This window comes from Carcharhinus amblyrhynchos, unplaced genomic scaffold (genome assembly GCF_965287045.1).
Source record: "Carcharhinus amblyrhynchos unplaced genomic scaffold, sCarAmb.v2.hapA scaffold_56, whole genome shotgun sequence".
NCBI classification, from domain to species: Eukaryota; Metazoa; Chordata; class Chondrichthyes; order Carcharhiniformes; family Carcharhinidae; genus Carcharhinus; species Carcharhinus amblyrhynchos.
In genome coordinates this window covers 1,143,437-1,167,862 of record NW_027649797.1, presented here as the reverse complement: position 1 = coordinate 1,167,862, position 24,426 = coordinate 1,143,437, and the positions used below count along the sequence as shown (strand labels likewise).

General features: G+C 42.6%; 1 protein-coding gene across 2 annotated transcripts in view; it reads left to right on the top strand.

The window, feature by feature from the left end:
* prkcz (protein kinase C, zeta) overlaps positions 1–24,426 on the top strand; it is a 480,227-nt gene that overhangs the window by 21,436 nt on the left and 434,365 nt on the right. The window lies entirely within an intron of this gene.

The window sequence follows — 24,426 nt, the reverse complement described above, 5'->3', positions numbered from 1 at the left end:
GTTGACACATCCATCCATCCTCACATTTCAAATTCCTGGAGCATTTGTTCTGCTATTTTATTTACTTCATCATCCAGTTCATTTCCAATTTTCAATAAATTCATTCTCTCTCCATGATCTACCGTAGACATTTTCTTTGTTAGTGTTGTTTCAATAAGCCTTTGGACCAGTCCCCTTACACAGGGGATTATGCAACATCCCACGGTTATCAATATCCTTGCCATTATTATTAAGGAGGTTAGTACTGACACCACCATTCCTTTCCATTTTCCAAACCAGGACTCTAACCAGACAGTGAATACGTTGTTTACCCCAGAGTTTTCTGCTATTTCCTCTGCTAAGGTTGTTAGTCCTCATAAGGCTCGGGTTATAGAGCCATCAGGGGCCGTATTATTTGGGATAAAGGTACAACACTTTCCCCCCAACATTACACATACACCTCCTTTTTCTGCTAACGTCATATCTAAGGCTATCCTATTTTCCCACGCCATTCTACTAGTGGCGTCTAGTTGTTCCTCCAACCCCTTGACAGCATCCCTGGTTTAGTTAATGAATCTCTGTTGGTTATAGTATATATAATTTATCCAATCTACGTTCTTATTTATTGTCACCCACCAAAACAAGGATTCAAACCCAGCTGTAATTTGATTTCGAGCTTTAAATTCATCTGGGACTCCCCGAGGCACTCCTATGGGATCTAGATATATCTTTTCATCAAAAGAAATTCCTATCACTGATCTCTTATTTTTCCTTATCTTTTTCGATTCTTCAAATGCCAGGGTAAATGGTATAGCCAATTGGACAATTGCACATGTACCTTTCCACTGGGGGGGTAGAGTTGGCCTCAGTACCCTTCCTCCACAATACCACCATATATCTGCTCTGGGGATTTTCAATGATGAATAGTTCCCTCCCATTCCGTTCTCTGTAATGCTCCTGATCTCTGAGCATGATTCTAACTCTCCCATATTATGAGTTAACTCTGCCCCTTGTCGGTTCACACATGAAGTGTGATTCACAACAGCAGTGAGAAACTGAGGGGGAGTTTTTAAGTTCTTTGCTTCCACGGGAGGGAACATCAGGGATAGGGATGTGCAGTTCGGATTGCCCCATGCTTCCTTTTCTTGATACAGGGCTAACATGCACTCCACACCTCTTCTGTCGCGTTTCCATCCCAGAGGGAAGGGTACTATTTGGGCCACTGGCCTCCCAGACGCACAGGCATAGCAATTGCTTTTATTTAAGCTTTTTACAGTGTATTTAACTCATTCTACCCAGGCATTGGTTTCCTCATACCCAGTCTCTATTTCAAGGGTTTGTTTTAGGTTGTGTATTTCTACTACTTTTACTGCCCTTGGGTCGTTTTGGGGAACCTTATCATTCTGGTCGGGTGTTTTCAAATTTTTATCTACATAGATTCGGAAACAACATTTCAATTTACTATCTTTTCCTCCCTCCTTCACCCTAATTCCAAATACTGCCTGGTGCAATTGGTAGTCTCTGGTCCAGTTAACTGTAAGGAAGGGTCCACCAGCTATGGAGTACCGGGAGAGGTTCTTAGGATCTAGAACTGGACTGTTTACTTTTTTTTTCCCGGTCCATTTGGTCCCTTTTATTGTTATATATATATATATATAGGATTGCATTTCTTATCTAAGCATTCTGACCTGGACTGCATATATTTCTGATGAAGGGATATTATGGAAGGAAGTCTACCCCAAGGATACTTTCCATCAGCATAAAATTGTAAGAATTCCACCGAATATTTTCGCTGGCTCATCAGATCTCCACATACTACCAAAAAACATAGGTCAGTCTCTACCACCTGTGTTGTAGGGAGATCCAGAATCGTAATTGAGCTTATAGTATTTTTCCTTTCCTTTTCTAATTTATCTAAATTATATCCCATACTTGTAAGTACTTTCTGAGACAAGAGGAAGGAAAGCATTATCCAGGTTACCCCTTCCATTCTATCCCTTTCTCGTTACCTTTTAGGAGAGAACTTATTCAAAACAGTTTCTTTCCCGCGCTCACGCCGCTACTAGAAATTGATTATTTAGAGTCTTTTAAATTTCAGCTTTAAAGGTTCTTCAGTTGGTTCGACCTTCCACGTGTCGGAATTATCTGGAGGTTTTACCAGTCCTTTTGATTCTAGTATGATGTGTCCACCCCTTTTCAGCAGTCCTGATTGCTGTCTCAGTTGTTAGGAGTGCTTGATATGGTTCCTCCCATTCCAGTTGCAGCTTAGTTTCTTTCCATGACTTTACCAGGACCCAATCTCCCGGTCGAATTGTATGTACCGTGAAGTCGAGGGCTGGAGTCTGCGACAATAATCCTTGTTTCCTAAGGGAAGATATCGAGGAGGACAGGCCCAGTATATATTTCTTTACAAATTGATCATTCATTTCAGGAACCGGTAACTCCCCGACTGCTCCCATATAAGACAGTCCAAATAGCATTTCATAGGGGGATAAACCCAAATCCTTTCGAGGAGGTGTACAAATATGCAAAAGTGCTATTGGTAAGCACTTAGTCCAAGGGAGTTTCGTTTCTATTATCAGCTTAGATCCTCTGTCCACTCTAAAACATTAGGTTCTTCTTCTAACAGTTTCAAATATAGTTGTTTAGTTTTCTGTGCGTACCCTTTGATCCACAATCTACAGTATCCTACTAATCCCAAGAACCTCCTAAGTTCTTTTTTAGTCCGTAGTATATTTAGATCTAGGATTCCTTGTATTCTTTCTGGATCTATTCTTCTCCTTCCCTCACTGATTAGGTGTCCAAGGTATTTAACTTCCTTCTCTATGTACTGCAGCTTTTTCTTTGACACCCTGAATCCCTGTTGTCCCAGAAAATTCAATAAGCTATTTGTTGTTTCTATTACCTTTTCCTTTCCTCCTCCTGTTACTAGTAGGTCATCTACATATTGTAGTAACGTGATTTCATCAGGCTTTTTAAATCTTTCTAACACCTGCTTTAAGACTTGACCGAAAAGATTTGGGGACTCTGTGAACCCCTGTGGGAGCACTGTCCACCTGAACTGTTGTTTCCGTCCTGTGATAGGATTTTCCCACTCAAAAGCAAATAAGTCTCGACTTTCTTCCACCAGTGGGCATATCCAAAATGCATCTTTTAGGTCTACTACACTGAACCATCCATGATCAGGAGGAATCTTGCTTAATAAAGTATAAGGATTAGGGACAACGGGGTGTTGTGTCTGCACTATCTGATTCAGGGCCCTTAGGTCTTGTACCAGGCGGTACGTTCCATCAGGCTTCTTTACAGGCAATATAGGGGTATTATAAGGGGACATGCAGGGTTCTAACAGTCCATCTCTAACCAATCCTTCAATTACTGGCTGTAATCCTTGTTTTCCTTGCAAAGGTATAGGGTATTGCTTAACACACACCGTCTCTCCTTTTTTTTTAAATTTATTTGCAGAGGAGGAACGTCTAATCCCCCTCGGTTTTCCTCCCCTGCCCAGACTATCGGGTCTATTTGCTGTTCCTGTTCGTCTGTTAATACTGCCAATGGTTACTGTTAATTGGTTCTTTTCTACTCCAATTGCCAAACCCAATTTAATTATTAAGTCTCTGCCTAATAAATTACTGCCAACTGCTGGTATGTATAAGAGTTGACCCTCTATCCGCTCAGTCTGATATTTAAGCATAATCGGTTCAAACATGGGGACTGTAAAACCTTCCCCTTTCACTCCCGATACCATTAATTTTTTTATCGATTAACTTTATTCCTCTCGGTATATAATTCAGAGAGGATCTAGTGGCCCCCGTATCCACCAGAAACACCGCATCTTCTTGTTGGGGACCCACCTGCAGATTTATCAAGGGTTCCCGGTGGATTCCTGGGGGTAGGAACCCCTGACCTCCCTAATCTTCATCCATACTCATGAGAGGGACTACCCTCTCTTCTCTTTGTAATTCAGGGCACTGTCTTCTAAAATGTCCAACCATTCCACAGTGATAACACCCCTTTTGGGTTTTTTTTGTGTTACCCCACCTTTTAGTGCCCCACCTTTTCTACTTCCGCGCACCTTCCGTTCAACATACTGATACCCTCGTGTCCTTTCCTCAGTTAGGGGATTTACCCTCTTTCTCACAATCTCATCTACGGTCGCTACCATTATCTTTGCCTTCTGTTTCTCTGTCTCATTATCTCTCTTCACAAATACCTTCTGTGCTTCTCTTAACAATTCATCAAGTGGCTTCTCACTCCACCCTTCTATTTTCTGAATTTTTTTTTTATCCCCACTCCACTTCTTAGTGGAAGTGACTACTTGTTCAATTAGTCCAGCTAACTGATGTATTAACAATACTGCTATTTTCTTTGTTTGGTTTCTCTTTTCTAACTCTCTAATCTGTGATTCTGACGTTTCAATTCTCTCCTTGTCGTCAGCCCAATTTTTTACCCAAGACTGAGATGTGTTCAATTAATCCAGTTTAAACCTGTTTAATTAATTCAAACTAAGAGAATTCCAATTATCTTAGTTCCGTCCTTTTTTTTCCCAATCATTTCCATTGTTGATCTAGTGGGTGAAATGGATCCCACCCCTAGGTCGCTCTTATCACAGTCCGGTGATACCTATCAGGGGTGATCAGTCCCCTCCGTACCACCGCTTACACTCGTGGGCTTACACCCTTAAGCTCACACTATTAAGCCGGCTTTCCCTTCTACTCCGACAATCTCTCAGACAGATTCTTTCTTACTCTCATCTGAACATCACATCCCAGGCATCCTTTTCTAGCCTTTACACTCACTTCAAACTTCTGAGCTTCGCATAGGGGGCTACCCCTCTTAACAACTGGTCTAAGGCTGGGTGTAAAGACAGACACCTCCTTATCTGCACGTGCTCAGCTCAGACCTCTCACACACTCACACTCTTTCATCACAGATGAGCACCTACTGTACTTTGATTCACTCCCTTAAATTCGGTAATCTATTCCGGAGCTCCGGTTGTGGCCATTCAACCGGACCCGTAAACAGATCCCAGGTTTCAGCACCAATTCTTGTAGGTAAAGATACCTCTGAATCCAATTGTGAGTCAAAGTACAGCAGTTTATTTAACAAAAGCCTGATTCAGAAAATCCAAAATAAGATTTATTTTTATCACCTTTAAATATCCTCACTAAATCAAGACCCTTGCACATTCTTACAATTCTGGTACAATAAAACAAAACATCACTTGGAACACAGATGCACGAAGAAATACTGAAAGCATTCTAATGTGCAATCTACATGTTTAATTATTTCTACAGCTCTGCCTTTGTAACCAACACAGGCAAGTACAAAATCAAATCTACTGTTTGCCTAAATGGTTAACTCTCCTCACAACTTTAAGATGCAATGTAATGCCACCTTTCCCACTTGGCAGAATTCAAATCTCTGTCCGATCCCTACATAATTTAGTAAACTTAAAGCAATTCACTTTGATTGGCTATACCTATTACATCACATGAGGGTCTCAATTACACAGTTACACCCTCTCTCTCTCTCTGTACCATACAGAGTCAGCCTGCTTGTCTCTTTTTTTAACCCTTTACTGGTGGGAGCTCACTGGCCTCTAATAAATTTGACCTGTTTGATTTGGGTGCCCCATGCCGTGACAAATCCCCTTCTCTCTCAAACAGTCATATAGTCATGCACAATTCCAAATACATAACTGCTATTAGCGTTCACCCCGCACCTCAGTAAAAGCCTATGTCAGGGTTCCCAGTTCCACTGACATACTTCTCTCTACTCTTTCTGCTTCCTCATCACATAACCTCCCCCGCAGCCCCGAAATTAACATTATCCAGCAACTTGCATAGTCAATTCCTTTCTGGGACACCGGCTGCTTCTATCTCACATATTCATTAAGAATATGACAAACCCAATCCTCCTCCGATCCGTACTTTGGCCAGAAGACAGACGGACTCCGGATTGCTTCTTTCACCCAAACAAGACAACAATATCCTCTCATTGTCGTCTTGTTTTTATCCCTAGTACAGCTACTAGTGCTCCAACCTTCCAACATCCTTCCCAACGGACTTTCTGGAGGGATGTTACCTGGGGCCCCAATCCTGACACCTTTCCCGGGGGACTTCTTCCAACTACCCCCATTTTTCCATGGTTTACCGACCACGACCCGGTCGCCAAGGCAATACTTAAAAGTCACTTTTCTTACCTTGGTCCGTGCACAGCGTTGCCCGACCACACGACGGTGCCTATCGTATCCCACTTACTCGTTCAGAACAACTTTCCTAGGATTCTTAACAGTCAGTGGCAGAGAAGCCCACCGATGAGCACCTGGGACCGTTCAATTTGGAACGGGACGCGTCTTCCCAGTTGCCACCGGCAACCTCCCTACCAGGGATGTTAGGATCCCGGACGAGCCCCCAATTGTGAGAAACACAGCTCACAGTTAAACAATTTAGTCAAGTCAAGTTCTGAAGGAGCAAGATTTTATTTGACGTTCTTGCAAGACCGGGTGTCTAGCGAAATAGGCACACCTCACATAGATTTACAGCACATTTTATACCTTTTTTACAAGCATTGTGATGGCTTTGCAATGTGATGTTCTCTCCTAATTGGTGGTCCCTGTCCCATCTATGTGTTGACATTCTCCTATTGGCTCGAGGTGCCCTAAGTTCCTATCCCATCTAACAATGTCTCCTGTTATCACAAGAGTGCATTAGCAAACTCATCCATCTTATCCAATACTGTTACATGTCCAGTTCAGATTGGCGGTAATCAATCCTTTGCCAACTTAATCACTGCTGTCCCAACCATCTCAGTGACCTTTTCCCCTTTTATGCTTAGTTGTAGAAACAACACATCTTGCAGACCATTTGCTTTTTATAACGTGGGCCTCTTACATTCCTGCAGGATGTGGTGTATGCTTCACTGCACATCACATCTCTGATGTTATCTCTACATTACAGGCAGTCTTTTTATTATCCCTAATTATTGCTGTGTTAGCAGCATCGAACCCTATGTCCTATGTTTGTGACTAAACTCACAGTTGTTTCCATAAAGTGGGTTATCAATATGCCTAACTATATCCAATCTATTTAACTTCAAGCTATTTCTCTATGCTCTACAAATATATGTGTTAACAACATCTTTACCTATTGCTCACAAAGGTGAAGCTGTAATCCTCATGAGATGGAGTTTCAACAAGTTTATTTGACTTTGTGTTTATTGACATCTATGTGGGTTCTTGAGAAATCTATGAATTCTGTCTTGGTTGCATCTGTCATTTTCTTTTGTCGTGTGTTCGACCACAGTTGTTCTGTTAATTCACATGTATCTTATATCTACCCTAAGTGAGCATAAAATACATTTTGTCAATAGTTTTACCTTTCTGAATTTGTAAAAATTTATTTGTCTTTGTTCAAGACCTACGTAGTCTTATGGCTCTGTTCCAAAAGCAGGTGTCTTGAATCTCAATCTTCAGCTGCTTTAAATAGAATGTCTTTGGTCCATAACAATATAAGGCAGCACGGTGGCACAGTGGTTAGCACTGCTGCCTCACAATGCCAGGGACCCAGGTTCATTTCCAGTCTGCACAACCTCCCCATGTCTGCATGTGTTTACTTTGAGTGCTCCAGTTTCCTTCCACAGTCTGAAAGATGTGTTGGTTAGGTGCATTGGCCATGCTGAATTCTCCCTCAGTGTACCCAAACAGGCGCTGGACTGTGGCGACTAGAGGATTTTCGCACTAGTAACAGTAACACTAACTTAATTGCAGTGTTAATGGAGTCCCATTTGTGACAGTGGTGATTTGCTAAAATGCAATTGGTGAATTGGTTAAACTGATATAAACGAGGCTTATATTCCTTCTATTTTAGAAGCTAAAAGGATGATTTGTTTAAAGATTTCAGGACTTTGAAAGAAATCAGTAGGATAGATAGTAACATTTCCTATTAGTGAGAGAGTCTAGGACAAAGAGACGTGAGCTTAAAGTCAGAATTGGGCCATTCGAGAGAAGTTACTAAATATTTCAAGGATACTAGGGACTAGATTCCCAAATCTTGCTTGTAGCTGGGATTCTCTCGTCTCGCTGCAGTGAATGAGCGCCAAATTCTCCGTCCCCGCTGGTAGTGGTGGTAGGGTGTGAACAGCTGGAGCATTCCAATCTAGATGTGGCACTCTCCCACAAACAGCATATTAACTAACTAATTTAAATTTGCTGTCGGATTTTTGCTGGTGAAAGTATTTGAAAAATGTTTTCAGAATGGGTTACATTTATTGCCCTTCTCCAAGTTGCTCTGAGAAGCGTCTTGAGGCAAATAGTTTGATATAAATAAGTGGCGTATTAGACCAGTTCAGAAAATGGTTCCTAGTTGCCACCTTAGTTACAGACCGGATCAGGTATGGATATCAGATTTCCTTCTCTGAAGGATATTAGTAAACCATTTGAATATTCACAGCAATCCAGCATGTCATGGCCACCTTTCACCAGGTTTTTAAAAATTGAATTCAGATTCTCATGATGGGATCTTGAATTAATTTTTTTGGATTATTAATTAAGAAAAAAATTACTCTACGTGTTAAGGAGATGAAGAACAGAAATGAACCCTTAGCTATGTCCGATGGCGCAAGTTCTATGGGGAGTTTGCCCATTTTAATGACAGCTCAGAATGTATGATCTAACAGACTTAGAAAATTATGACATGTCTACCTCTCCTGAAACCATAGTGTTAAGGGTAAGACATGGATAGAGGATTGGCTGAAAGGTAGAAGGTAGATAGTGGGGATAAAGGGGTCTTTTTCAGGAAGACAGCCGGTGACTAGTGATGTGCCTCGCGTCAGTGCTGGGACTATAACGTTTCACAGTGTGCATTAATGATTTGGAGGAAGGCACTGTTGCTACATTTGCAGATGATACAAAGAAAATGTGGAGAGACAGGTAGTATTGAGGAAACAGGAGGAGCTGCAAAAGTACTTGGACAGGTTAGGAGAGTGGGTAAAGAAATGGCAGATGGAATACAATGTGGAAAAGTGTGTAATTATGCACTTTGGAAGGAGATGTAGAGGCACAGACTATTTTCTAAATGGGAGAATGCTTAAGAAATCAGATACACAAAGGGATTTGGGAATCTTTTGCTGGAGATTCTCTTAAGGTTAACGTGCAAATTCGGTCGGCAGTTAGGAAGGCAGATGTAATGTTAGCGTTCATGTCGAGAGGGCTAGAATACAAGAGCAGAGATCTACTTCTGAGGCTGCATAAGGCTCTGGTCAGACCCCATTTCAAGTATTGTGAACAGTTTTGGGACCCATATTTAAGGAAGGATGTCCATTTGGAAATGGTCCAAAGGAGGTTTACAAGAATGATCCCTGGAATGAAGAGCTTGTCATATGAGGAACGGCTGAGGACTCTGGGTCTGTACTCGTTGGAGTTTAGAAGGATGAGGGGGGAAAATCTTACTGAAACTTACAGGATGCTGCGAGGCCTGGATAGAATGGACGTGGAGAGGATGTTTCTACTAGTAGGAAAAACTAGAACCAGAGGGCACAATCTCAGGCTAAAACAGATGAGGAATTTCTTCAGCTAGAGAGTAGTGAGTCTGTGGAGGCCAGGTCATTGAGTGTCTTTAAGACCGAGATAGATGGGTTCTTGATTAATAAGGGGATCGGGGGAATGGGGATGAGAAAAGTATCAGCCATGATTGAATGGTGAAGCAGACTTGACGGGCTGAATGGCATAATTCTGTTCCTATGTCTTATGATTTTATGGAAACCTGCTTGCAATGAACTGAAATTCCTACCTATAGTCACATCTGGAATTCAGTGCAATAACTGGCTTGGACAAGCTACTTCTCAGTTATTAGCTTCAGCTGTTTGCATTTCTTAGCTGTTGACAATTGTTGAAGGTTTCTTACTTATTAATGGGGAAAAGCTGTTCCATCATTGTTACAAATCCATTAATGAGGAGAAGCCTTTCGCAAATCCACGGGCTACGAAAATGCAAAAAAACTGAAATTAAAAAGAGGATAAATACAGTGTGCAAAGCTGTACAAATAGCATTGAAATAGAATTAGTTTTGAGAGACTCTAATGGAATCCTTCAGGCTAGACTGAGCCATTTTCTGTGTCTTGGATTGGTTTGGCTTCTATTTGCTGTTTCCAAGCTATGTGGTTCAAAACGGTTAAATAACAACTACTCAGCTGGGATAACCTTATAGACCAGCATTTCTCAAATGGTAATTGTGGAATTCTGATGTTCCACAGGAGACATCCAAGTGCTCCATGGTTAGTATGACTATTTTAAATCTTAAAACCTTCCAGCTTGTCCAATCAAAAGCAGTTTTCACAGTTAGAAGCTGGTCTTTGGGCTGGAAATAGTGGCAGAGTCAGTATTGAAAGTCCTTGATGTAGGGGAGATAAGTGTGGAGCTGCATTTCCAAATCCCACACTAATAAATTTGTGAGCAAATGAAGCAGCATCAAAAATAACAAAAAGGTAAGACATAAGTATTTGTTGAATGAGAACTTTGATTATAAAAATATATAAGAAATAGAAAATAGTTTTATCAGTGTTTTTCTTTGTATTTATTCTGCAAAACAATCAAATTTTTGTGGTTTAATGCTTCAAAATAATGTTTCTAAGGAGTTCTAGCTGTACTCTTGAGGTCAAAAAGAGCGGAGAAGTTTAGGAAACTCCACTATGGACCACTACAATTCCCCTTCAGGCGTCTGAGATTGGAAGAAGTGAATGAAATTTAGCCAGGGCTGCAACTCTTGGTTGATATCCAGTGAACTGCAGTTGAACAGACCATGTTTGGCTTGGCTGTGGATGAATCTCTGGTACTTGAATGAGCCTCAAAATTCCATTTTAAAAAGCTGAGTAATTCTGTGACAATCTCATATTTAGAAGATTCACAATTCTCTCAATTTACAATAACTTGAATTTCAATGTGGCCTTAAATTAAATTAAAGTCAGATTTTCACAATTTAATAAGTTAATTGTCTTCCATTCCAATTTAACTTGGACCAAAATTTTAAACCGTAGACAATACATCTTGAGAAAGATAAGCTACAGCAAGTGACACAGAAAATTTATATTGGCTTAAAAAAAAATTACCTTATTTTCCTTTTCTGAAAAAGCTTTCCCTTATGAACAAGCTTTCACAGCAAAAGTTAACTTCAACACCATTGTTCCTTGTATTTCATGTATTTTATTTTGGTTTATTTATTTTTCAGCACCAAAAATGTATTTTACTTGAACAATTCTATAAATGATTCATTTACTGTGATGCTAAAACTAAATTTAAATAGCTTGTTGGCAAGGTTAGATTCCAACTCTGTGTTTAAATTCAATTAGATTATTCATTGAACTGGATCTTTTTCGTCTGACTTCTTTCCTGGAGTTTTCTTCAGGTACTCTGCACATTGCCATGTGGCACTTTATCAAACATACTTCATGGAGGTTCATATCATTAATCAATCACATGATTGTTATTAACGTGTTCTGTCAGCTCATCAAAATGCAAACAAATTCGTTAAACACAATTTGCCTTTAACAAATCTAATCTTACTTTCCTTAATTGATCCACATTTGTCCAAGTGACTAATATATGACCAGATTATCGTTTCTCAACACTGACATTAAATTTCCTGACCCATTGTGCTGGGTAATCCTTGCATCCTCTTGTGAACAAGGGTGTAAAATTTGCAACTCTCCAGTCCTGTATCAAATGACAAATGGAAGATTATTGTGAGTGTCTCTATCATTTCCATTGTTGATCAGTATCCTCAGATGCATACTATTTGGTTCTGGTAGTTTATCCACTAAGTACAGACAGCTTTCAAGATCTCTTGGTAGGTTTTTGGCCCACCCAATAGAAACTAGAAGCAGGAGTGCCGCAGGGATCGGTGCTGGGCCTCAGCTATTTACCATTTATATAGATGATCTGGAGGAGGGGGCTGAGTGTAGGGTGACGAAATTTGCTGATGACACGAAGATGAGTGGAAAAGCAAATTGCATGGAGGGTGTGGAAAGTCTGCAGAGAGATCTGGATAGGCTGAGCGAGTGGGCGAGGAACTGGCAGATGGAGTATAATGTTAGCAAGTGTGAGGTTATCCACTTTGGCAGAAATAATATTAGGGGGGATTATTATTTAAAAGGCGAAAAGCTGCAGCATGCTACGGTGCAGAGGGACCTGGGGGTCCTTGTGCACAAGTCGCAAAAACCCAGTCTGCAGGTGCAGCAGGTGATTAAGAAGGCGAATGGAATGTTGGCTTTTATAGCGAGGGGGATAGAATATAAAAGTAGGGAGGTCTTGCTGCAACTGTACAGGGTACTGGTGAGGCCGCAGCTGGAGTATTGTGTGCAGTTTTGGTCGCTGCGCTTGCGGAACGATATATTGGCCTTGGAGGGAGTGCAGAGGAGGTTCACAAGGCTGATACCGGCGATGAGGGGGTAGGCCTATGAAGAGAGACTAAATAGACTGGGTCTCTACTCGCTGGAGTTTAGAAGGATGAGGGGGGATCTTATAGAGACGTATAAGATAATGAAGGGGATGGATAGGGTAGGGGTAGAGACATTCTTCCTGCTTAGAAAGGATAGCAGGACTAGTGGGCACAGCCTCAAGTGGGGGGGGTGGCAGTTTAGATCAGAGTTGAGGAGGAACTTCTTCACTCGAAGGGTGGTGAATCTCTGCCCATTGAAGTGGTGGAGGCTACTTTGGTAAATATGTTTAAGTCATGGGTAGATAGGTTTCTGATAGACAGGGGAATTAAGGGTTATGGGGAGAAAGTGGGAAAGTGGAACTGATCCACTTCAGATCAGTCATGATCTTGTTGAATGGCAGGGCAGGCTTGAAGGGCTAGATGGCCTACTCCTGCTCCTATTTCTTATGTTCTTAATAGTAGGCCATTTGGCCCTTCAAGCCTGCTCTACCATTCATCATCTTGATCATGACTGATTATCGAATTCAATATCCTGATTTTCTTTCCTCCTATATCCCTTGATGTTTTGCCCTCAACTACATTCGATGGTACTAATTCCGCACATTGACCACCCTCTGGGTGAAGAAATTTCTCTTCACCTCAATTCTAAAAGGTTTGCCCCTTATCTTCAAATGATGACCCCTAGTTCTGGACTTCCCCCACAATTGGGAACGTGCTTTCTGAATCTACCCTGCATAAACTCTGTTAGAATGTTATAAGTTTCTGAGATCCTCTCTCACTCTTCTAAATTCCAGTGACTATCATCCTAACCAATTTAGTCTCTCCTCATGTGACAGACCCGCCCTCCCAGGAATCAGCCTGGTAAACTTGCTGTACTATAGAAAGGACATCCTTCCTCAGGTAAGGATACCAAAACTCCAGATGTGGTCTCACCAACACCCTATGCAATTGCAACAAAACATCCCTTTCCTTGTATTCAATCTTCTCGCTATGAAGGCCAACACACCATTTGCTGCCTTTACTGTCTGCTGTACCTGCATGCTTACTTTCAGTGACTGATACACGAGGACTTCAAGGTCTCATTGAGTATCCACCTTTCTCAATTTACACCCATTCAAATAATAATGTCTTCCTATTATTGCTACCAAATACCTCAACTGTCTCCTCTTCAGCTATGACTTGGTAGCATTTTCTCCCTTGGTTAAGAAAGCACTAATTTAATCACGTAGCTCTTGGATAAGTCCTATTTTCGGTGTCCCAAATGGTCCTACTCATCCTTTTACTATCTATGTCTATAGAGTACTTTTGGATTCCTTTTTATGTTGACTGCCAGTCTTGTCCCAAATTTTCTCTTTACTCATTTCTTCTTTCATTTCCCCTCTAAACTTTGTATGTTTAACCTGGCTCTTGCTTGTATTATCAACCTGCTATATGCCACACACATCCTTTCTCTACTTTATCTTACTCTTTACAAGAACTTTGGCTTTTTTTTTGTTCTGCCTTGATTGCATCCAAACCATCTCTTGAAGGCAGTCCGTTGTCCAGTTACAGTTCTGCTTGCAAATGGTGCTAATTTGCCTGGGCCAGATTTGTTCTCATTGTATTAACCCTTCTCCACTTGTTATCTTTCCTCTTGATTACTCCTTGTTCTTTTCCACATCTAACCTAAACCTTATGATACAATGATCACTGTCCCCAAAATGTGCCCCTGCGGGCGATCGAGGGAGTCGTCCATCCTGACTGTCTGCCCCTCTACTGCGGCTATGTTCACCTCAGGTGTTCCTGGAGAGGGAGCATGCAGTGTTCATGGGCGCAGTTGACTCCTTCCATGCCCCTTGGGCACCGCAGGGGCTGAGGTGCATTATTGACCCTTACAATCACATTTTAATTTGACGTTTTTTAAGTTTCCTTTGTACTTTGTTTTTGTTGGGGCTGTTCCCCTTTCTTTTGGGGAGCTGCCACTTTTATTTTGTCCTAATTTAATTTGAGTTTATTTGGTTTGACCTTTTAAAAGAGGCCAAAATATGCCTCTGCAGACACTTGATCTACTGGTCACATCTCATTCCTGAGAACCAGATCCAGCAATGCCTCCTTCCTGATTGGGTTAGAAGAATACTGATGTGCAAAATTTTGGAAACATACACTTTAGAAACTCATACCCTCTACCTCAACACCCATTCCAAACCTTTCTGTCCTTGACACTTTTAGTATTCTAGTCTATATTGGAATCACTTGAAGTTCTCCATTATAACTGCCCTATGGTTCTTCTCCTCCCTGTAATTTCTTAGGGAATTTGTTCCTCTGTCTCTTTCCCATTAATTGGTGATTGAAAGCATAAGCCTGGTAGTGCAATATTACCCTGGTTGTTTTTGAGCTCTGATCAAATATTTGGTCCTTGATCCCTCTCTCTTCAGCAATCCTTAATCAATTCTCTCCTCTGTTCTTTCCTCCCTACTTCCATGAATATTTAATACCCAGTCTTGTTCTTTTTTGAGACAGGTCTCCATTATCACCACAGCATTATATTCCCACCTGGCTACCTTTGTCTACAGTTCACCAACCTTATTTACCACAGTAAACCTAATTTAGATCATATCATATTATCCCAACTTATTTCTTTATGCACATTATTTTTTTAAATCCTGGTTTCCTCCCTGTAATTCATTTCAACCCTCCCAAATAGCATTTGCGAACATCGGGCATGGCTGAAATGGAGAGGGGCTCCGCTGAACAAGTATAGCCATCAACAGGATTTGGAAGTTAAGTTTCATTTAGCTATAACAAAAATGAAATTCAACTTTGCTAATATGACTGGTCAGCCAGAAACTAGAAATAGAAACTTGCAGTGCCAGTTATGAGACTGTTCCCTCCCTGTCTCTCGCCCTCATCCTTGGCCTGTTGTTTTATGCAAAGTCATGATGTGGAGATGCTGGCATTGGACTGAGATAAACAAAGTAAGAAGTATCACAACACCAGTCCAACAAGTTTATTTGATAGTAAACCCACAAGCTTTTGGAACGCTGTTCCTTCCTCAGGTGAGTGGAAAGCTCTCATCAGAAACAGAGCATGTAAAGGCACACACAGTTTATAGAATACTGATTAGAATGCGAGTCTTTACCACTAATCTGCCATTCAAGTCTTAAAGGTGCAGACAGTGTGAGTGGAGATAGCATTAAGCATAGGTTAAAGAGATGTGTATTGTCTCCAGACAGGACAGTAAGTGAGATGTTGCAAGTTCAGGCAAGTCATGGGGGTTACAAATAGTGTGGCATGAGGCTGTCCTCATGCGTGCAGAATTTGGCTATCAGTCTCTGCTCAGCGACTCTGCGCTGTCGTGTGTCGTGAAGGCTGCCTTGGAGAGCGCTTACCTGAAGATCAGAGGCTGAATGCCTGTGACTGCTGAAGTGTTCACCAACAGGAAGGGAACAGTCTTTGCCTGGTGATTGTCATGCGGTATTCATTCATCCATTGTCGTAGCGTCTGCATGGTCTCCCCAGTGTACCATGCTTCGGGACATCCTTTCCTGCAGCGTATCAGGTAGACAACGTTGGCTGAGTTGCAAGAGTATGTGCCGTGTACCTGGTGGATGGTGTTCTCATGTGAGATGATGTCATTCATGTCGATGATCCGGCATGTTTTGCAGATGTTCCTGTGGCAGGGTTGTGTGGTGTTGTGGTCACTGTCCCCCTGAAGGCCGGGTAGTTTGCTGCGAAAAATGGCCTGTTTGAGATTGTGTGGTTGTTTGAAGGCAAGAAGTGAGGATGACCCTGGCGAGATGTTCGTCTTCATCAATGACATGTTGAAGACTCCGGAGAAGATATCGTAGCTTCTCCGCTCCAGGGAAGTACTGGACGATGAAGGGTACTCTGTCCACCGTGTCCTGTGTTTGTCTTCTGAGGAGGTTGGTGTGGTTTTTCGCTGTGGCGTGTTGGAACTGTCGATCGATGAGTCCAGCGCCACATCCTGGGGATGCTTCTCTGTCCCCATAGGGGATGGCTTCTACATTAAAGAAGCCATCTCCTATGGACAAGCCCTCCATATACACAGATCTGCTCAGATGAGGAGGATTGCAACGGACACCTCCAGTCGCTGAAAGATGCCTTCATGAGAGCAGGATATGGCGCTCAACTCAGTGATTGACAGTTCCAACATGCCACAGCGAAAAACTGCACCAACCTCCTCAGAAGACAAACATGGGACACGGTGAATCGACTACCCTTCGAAGTTCAGTACTTGCCTGGAGTGGAGAAGCTACGACACCTTCTACAGAGTCTTCAACATGTCATTGAAGACGAACATCTCGCCAGGGTCATCCCCACTTCTTGCCTTCAAATAACCGCACAATCTCAAACAGATCATTGTTTGCAGCAAACTACCCAGCCATCAGGAGAACAGTGACCATAACACCACAGCAACCTCTGCAAAACATGCCGGATCATCGACATGAATGGCATCATCTCACATGAGAGCACCATCCACCAGGTTCACGACACGTACTCTTGCAACTCGGCCAACATTGTCTACCTAATACGCTGCAGGAAAGGATGTCCTGAAGCATGGTACATTGGGGAGACCATGCAGACGCTCCGACAATGGAGGGACTGATTGTGGACAAGTCCCCAGGACCGGATGGAATGCATCCGAGGGTTCTGAAAGAAATGGCGGAGGTGATAATGGATGCCTTGGTGGTTATTTTCCAAACGTCGCTGGATTCCGGGGAAGTGCCAGAAGATTGGAAAACGGCTCATGTTACGCCGTTGTTTAAGAAGGGTGGCAGGCAAAAGGCAGGGAATTATAGGCCGGTTAGTTTAACGTCTGTTGTAGGTAAAATGTTAGAATCCGTCATCAAGGAGGAAATAGCGCGGCATCTTGAGGGGAATTGCTCGATACAGCAGGCGCAGCACGGTTTCGTTAAGGGGAAGTCGTGTCTGACAAATTTATTGGAGTTCTATGAGGATGTGTCTAGGGCGGTGGATAGAGGAGAGCCGGTGGATGTGGTCTTTCTTGATTTTCAGAAGGCGTTTGACAAGGTACCTCACAAGAGGTTATTGCAGAAAGTAAGGGGGCATGGAGTTGGGGGTAGGGTGTTAGCATGGATAGAGGATTGGTCCTCAAATAGGAGGCAGAGAGTGGGGGTTAATGGGTGCTATTCGGATTGGCGGTTGGTGACTAGTGGAGTGCCCCAGGGCTCGGTGCTGGGGCCTCAGCTATTTACCATTTATATAGATGATCTGGAGGAGGGAACCGAGTGTATGGTGTCGAAATTTGCTGATGACACCAAGATTGGTGGAACGGCAAATTGTGCGGAGGGTGTGGAGAGTCTGCAGAAGGATCTAGATAGGCTGGGCGAATGGGCCAGGAACTGGCAAATGGAATTTAATGTTGGCAAGTGCGAGGTGGTCCACTTTGGTAGGAATGATGGTAGGAAGGACTATTACTTATGGGGCGAAAAACTGCAGCAGGCGACGGTGCAGAGGGACCTCGGGGTCCTTGTGCATGAGTCGCAAAAACCCAGCCTGCAGGTGCAGCAGGTGGTCAGGAAGGCTAATGGGATGCTGGCCTTCATAGTGAGGGGGATTGAATATAAAAGTAGGGAGGTCTTGCTGCAGCTGTATAGGGCATTGGTGAGGCCACGGCTGGAGTACTGTGTGCAGTGTTGGTCGCTGCACTTACGCAAGTATATTTTGGCCTTGGAGGGAGTGCAGAGGAGGTTTACTAGGCTGATACCGGAGTTGAGGGGGTTGAGCTATGAGGAGAGGCTGAATAAACTAGACTTGTACTCGTTAGAGTTTAGAAGAATGAGGGGAGATCTCATTGAGACATACAAGATGATGAATGGGATGGATAGGATAGAGGTGGAGAGGCTCTTCCAGCTCAGAAAGGACAGTAGGACTAGGGGGCACAGCCTCAAGATAAAGGGAGGGGCGGTTTAGAACGGAGTTGAGGAGGAACTTCTTCACTCAAAGGGTGGTGAATTTCTGGAATTCTCTGCCCGTTGAAGTGGTGGAGGCTACCTCGCTCAATATTTTTAAGACGCGGGTTGATGGGTTTTTGATAAGCGAGGGGATTAAGGGTTATGGGGAGAGGGCGGGAATGTGGAACTGAGCCACGACAGATCAGCCACGATCTTATTGAATGGCGGGGCAGGCTCGAAGGGCTAGATGGCCTACTCCTGCTCCTATTTCTTATGTTCTTATGAATGAATACTGCTTGACAATCAGCAGGCAAGACTGTTCCCTTCCTGTTGGTGAGCACTTCTGCAGTCCTAGGCATTCAGCCTCTGATCTTCAGGTAAGCGTTCTCCAAGGCAGCCTTCATGGCACACGACAACACAGAGACTGATAGCTAAGTTCTGCACAAATGAGGACGGCTTCATGCCACACAATCTGTAACCCCCATGACTTGCCTGAACTTGCAACATCTCACTGTCCTGTCTGGAGACAATACACATCTCTTTAACCTGTGCTTAATGCTGCCTGCACCTTTAAGACTTGAATAGCAGATTAGCAGTAAAGAGTCGCATTCTAATCAGTATTCTGTAAACTGTGTGTGCCTTTTATATGCCCTGTTTCTGATGAGAACTTTCCACTCTCACCTGAGGAAGGAACAGCATTCCAAAAGCTTGTGGGTTTACTATCAAATAAACTTGTTGGACTTTAACCTGGTGTTGTGAAACTTCTTACTGTGTTTTATGCAAAAGCAGGATTTCCAGTTTATCCAGTTTAATATACTTTGTCTTCAAAAGGTGACGAACAAGACAAGTGATTATTTGGATTTTTGGATGAAGTTACAATGTAGATTTTTCTCACGTAATTTCTTGCTCCTCTTGACCATAGATAGGGGAGTGAACAGAGTAGGTGTGGGAAACTGAGTGCAATAGATTGTAGGAAGATGCAGGCAGGTCAGAAATTGGCAGATGGGTGTATTTTAATGCAATGTAATGTGAAGCATTATATTTCTAGGAATAGCACAATGAAATTCATTTTTCATTAGATGGAAAACAGTGGGAGATGCACAGCTCTAGGAATGTAAATTCTTCAATCTTTTAAAGGTAGGAGTGAATGAAGAAAATACCTTTTTAAAAAAAATGAATGCATGTAGGAAAAAGTCATAAGGTCAATGGGATTCTTTATTTTTTATGTGAGTATCAAGTATAAAAACAAGGAAATGCTGTTGAATTTCTCTTCAGTGTTACTTAATTCTCAGGTGGTATATTGTACGGGCATTTCATTGTACAAAATATATTAGAAGCATAGCAGAAGTACAGCAAAAATTCATAAGTGGCACCAAGAATGAAAAGATACAATTCAATTGAAAGGTTTGTACACTGGAGTTTCCACACCGAGAAGGTTGACAAGTGAGCGCTACTGTCTCGGGTCCACGGACACAGGTTTGATTCTGGCCTCAGGCAACTGTGGAGTTCGCACATTCTCCCTGTGTCTGCATGGGTTTCCTCTGGGTGCTCTGATCTCCTCCCATAGCACACAGATGTGTAGATTAAGTGAATTGCCCTTAGTAAATTGTCCCTTAGTGTCCCATGCTGCGCAGGTTAGGAGGATTAAATGTATAGAGTTGGTGGATAGGACGGAAGTGGAGGTGGGCCTCAGTAAGATACTCTGTCGGAGAGTCGGTGCTGACCTGATGGGTCGCATGGCTGCATCTTGCACTGTATGCTTTCTATGATATGATGTACAGTTTCAGAACATCAAGAAGCACTGAGGATGACAAGGGTGCAGAATGTGCTTAGGATGGGGGACTTACCATCACCAAGTGTAGCTCAGTATTACCACCATAAAGGATATTAAACTAGAAAGATTGCAGAAAATATTTATTGGGATGCTACCAGGACTTGATGATTTGAGTTATAAGGAGAGGCTGGATAGACTGGAACTTTTTTCTCTAGAGCATAGGAGGCTTAGGGGTGATCTTATACAGATCTATAAAGTAATGAGGGGCTCAGATCAGCTACGTAGTCAATATCTTTTCCCAAAGGTAAGGGCATAGATTTAAGGTGAGAGGGGAGAGATACAAAAGTGTCCAGAGGAGCAATTATTTCACACAGGGCGATGAGTGTCTGGAACAAGCTGCCAGAGGTAATAGTAAAGGTGGGTATTATTTTGTCTTTGTTGATCCCCAGAAGTAGTAAGTGAACAATCCATCTCGGCATCACAGATGCCAGTCTTTATTTAATTCAATTCACACTGATATCAATAAACGGCTGAAGGTGCTCGATCCTGTAAAGGCTATGGGTCCTGACAATATTCTGGTAATAATAATGAAGACGTGTTCCAGAACTTGCCATGCCCTTCGCCAAGCTGTTCCAATGTGGTTACAATACTGATATCTACCCTGCAACATGGAAAATTGCCTAGATATGTCCTGTACAGGACAAATCCAATCCAGCCAATTAGTACCCCATTAGTTCATTCTTGGTCATCAGTACAGTAATGGAAGGGGTCACCAAAGCCTATCAAGTGGCACTTACTTGGGAATAACCTGCTGCTCACTGACGCTCAGTTTGGGTTCCGCCAGAGTCACTCTGCTCCTGACCTTATTACAGCCTTGGTTTAAACATGGACACGAGCTGAACACCAGAGGTAAGGTGAGAATGACTGCCCTTGATATTAAGGCAGCTTTTGACTGAGTATGGTGTCAAGCAGCTACAGCAAAACTGAAGTCAATAAGAATTTGGGAAAACCCCCTGCTGCTGGGAGCCATACCTGGGAAGTAAAGAAAGATGGTTGAGGAGAACAAGTATTTAGTTCCAGGACTTTAGTGCAGGGGTTTCTCAGGGGAATGTCCTCAGCCCAACCATCTAACTATTACTTCAATGACTTCCTTCCATCATAAGATCAGAAGTGGCAATGTTTGCTGATGAATATACAATAGTCAGCAGCATTCACAACTCCTTAAATGCTGAAGCAGTCCATGTCCAAGTGCAGAAAGACCTGGGTAATATCCAGGCTTGGACTGGCAAGTAACATTGGTGCTAGACGAGTGCCATGCAATGGCCACCGCCAACAAGAGTGGATCTAATCATCTGCCCTTGACTGTAATTGGCATTACCATCATTAAGTGCCCACTACCAACAATCTGGGGGTTACCATTGACCTGGAACTGGACTGGCAATATAAACACTGACTATAAGAGGTTAGAGCCGAAGAAATTTGCTGTGATTAACTCGCCTGCAGTTGCACTATCTACAAGTTGCAAAGCCCCCTTTCCTCTGAGTGCAGCTCCAGCACCACTTGAAGCTTGACAACATCTAAGACAAAGCAGCCCACTTGATTGACACTGCATCCACAAATATGCACTCCCTCCACTACTGACGGACAGTAATTGCAGTGTGTACCATCTACAAGATGCATCGCAGGAACTCATCAACACAGACAGCACCTTCAAAACCCACAGTTGCTGCAATTGAGAAGGACAGAGGCAGCATGTTCCTGGAAACCTGACAACCTGGAGGTTTCACTGCAAGTCACGAACTATCTTATTTTAGAAATATATTGCCTTTCCTTCATTACCGCTCTTCCCAATTGTAAATGGATTGATAGTGATATGCCACTGATTTTAAGTAATCGGCAAAAGGAGAAAAAAGTAAATTTGGAGAACTTTTTCTTGCAGTGGGTGATTTAAGATCCAGACTGTACTACTGAGTATGGTGGAGGCAGGTTCAATTGGAGCATTCTAAGCAAAAATAAACTGTTGGCTGAAAAGAAAATGTCTGAGGTAATGGGGAGAAACTGGGAAATTGATATTCAGTTGCTTCCTTGATGTCGGGATCAGGGATGTTACGGAACGTTTGAAGGGAGAGGGCGAACAGATAGACATTGTGGTACATATTGATTAAAATAACATAAGTAGAGAAAGAATTGAGGCCCTGTAAGCAGAATTTAGGGAACTAGAAAGTAGGTTTAAAAAATAGTGCCCAGAAGGCAGTAATCTCCGGATTACATCCAGCAGCATGTACTAGTTAGTATAGAAATAGGGGTTTAGTCCAGATGAATGTGTGGCTGGAGAAATGGTGCAGGAGGGGGGCTTTAAATTTCTGGGACATTGGGACCACTTTTGTGGATGGTGGGACCTGTACCAGTCAGATGGGTTGCACCCGAAGCGAAATCGGATGGTTGGTATTTTTCTTAATGCAAGTCTGAGACATGGTTGACGAGGGGCAGGATTGACAGCTCGGTGTTTCAGGATACAGAAACTTCAGGTGAGACGTGGAAGGAGATAAAAGAGGGGTGTCGCAACTTTTATCAGAGAATGAATTAAAGCAGTAAGGACGGAGGGTCAACGGCTTAGAAAACTAAAGCCATTTGGGTAAAACTTAAAAAACAGAAAAGAAGCAATCACATTACTGGGAGTGTTTTATAGGCTTTATAGGAGCCTGAGAGAAATTGAAGAGCAGATATGTGGACAAATTTCAGAGAGGATTCAATTAATAGGGTAGTAATAGTGGGGGGTTTCCAATTTCCCCAAAATTAACTGGGGTAGTCATAGTGTGAACAGTTTAGAGGGAGTGGAATTCTTAGTGCATCCCAGAGGACTTTCAAGCCGTACATCAAAGGTCCTATGAGAGGGGGCAGTCTTGGACTCAATTTTTGGTGACAAAGCCAGGCTAGTGGTTGAAGTATCAATGGGGGAGCATTTTGCAGACTGCGGTCATAACTTGATTAGATTCAAACTTGTTATGAAAAAGGACAAGGATGGCCCTGAAATTTAAAGTTCTCAGCTGGGGGGAAGCCAATTTTAATAAGATGAGATTTGATTTGGCTCATGTGGACTGGGAATAAGCCTTCCAAGTAATCTGTGACAGGTTGTTAGGATGCAATTGTGAAGAAAATCGGGAGAGTACAAGGCTAACATATTACAGTGAAGAAAAATGGTGGGACCAATGAGCCATGATATCAAAGAATATACTGCGTTGGATAAAGAGTAAAAGGGAAGTTTGTGACAAATATAGAGGGCTCAAAACAGCAGAACTCTTAAAGTGTAGAATGTGCAAGAGGGAACTTTGAAAGGAAATTAGGAGAACTGTCTGTTCTGCAAAAGAGAGTGCTGATAGTGCATATGATAGCCTTTACAGTCTCGGTGAAGCACACAAAGATGTGCGACACAAGATTATACTTTCAAAAACAAAGGGGCATAGCTTTTGTGACAGTAGGTCCAGATGGCATGGTGGCACAGTGGTTAGCATTGCTGCCTCGCAATGCCAGGGACCTGGGTTCAATTCCTGTCTTGGGTCACTGTGTGGAGTTTGCATGTTCTCCCCGTGTCCGGTTGGGTTTCCTTCAGGTGCTCTGGTTTCCTCTTGTAGTCCAAAGATGTGCACGTTAGGTGGATTGGCCATGCTATATTGCTCTTTAGGGTCAGGGAGATTAGGTTAAAAATGTGAGGTTATGGGAATAGGGCCTGTGTGAGATTGTTGTCAGTGCAGACTCAATGGCCTGAATGGCCTCCTTCTGCTCTGTAGGAATTCTATGACTGTGAAAAATGGGACATGAAAGGATATTGGTGGGTAAAATAAAGGAAAGTCCTAAGTTGCTTTACAAGTATATTAAGTGTAAAAGCATAACTCAGGAAAAGGTAGGTCCCATTAAAGACCACAATGGTAATTTGTTTGTGGAACCAGAGGATTTAGATAGAGTTCTAAATGAATACTTTGTTCGATGTTCATTAGTGAGAGGGATGATGTGGGCATAGAACAGAGGTTTCCAACCTTTTCGTTATATGCCATGGCACACCTCTATGCTGTACAAAACAAATTTGAGGCACACTTCCTATTTTCTCTGTCCTCTTTCCTTGGTGTGAACTTTGTTTTTAACTTCTCTCTTGTCCTCCCTCCTATTTTTTTTTGTTTGCCTCTCCCTGTCTGTCTCACTTCTGAGTTTTTGCACACTTTTTGTGCAGGCATAGGACCTTTGGCTGCAGCTCCAAGTCCTGTTGGTCATGTGATGGGCCTGATCAACGTCAAAAATCTAAACCACGCATGTGGTTATCTACCATCCAGCACA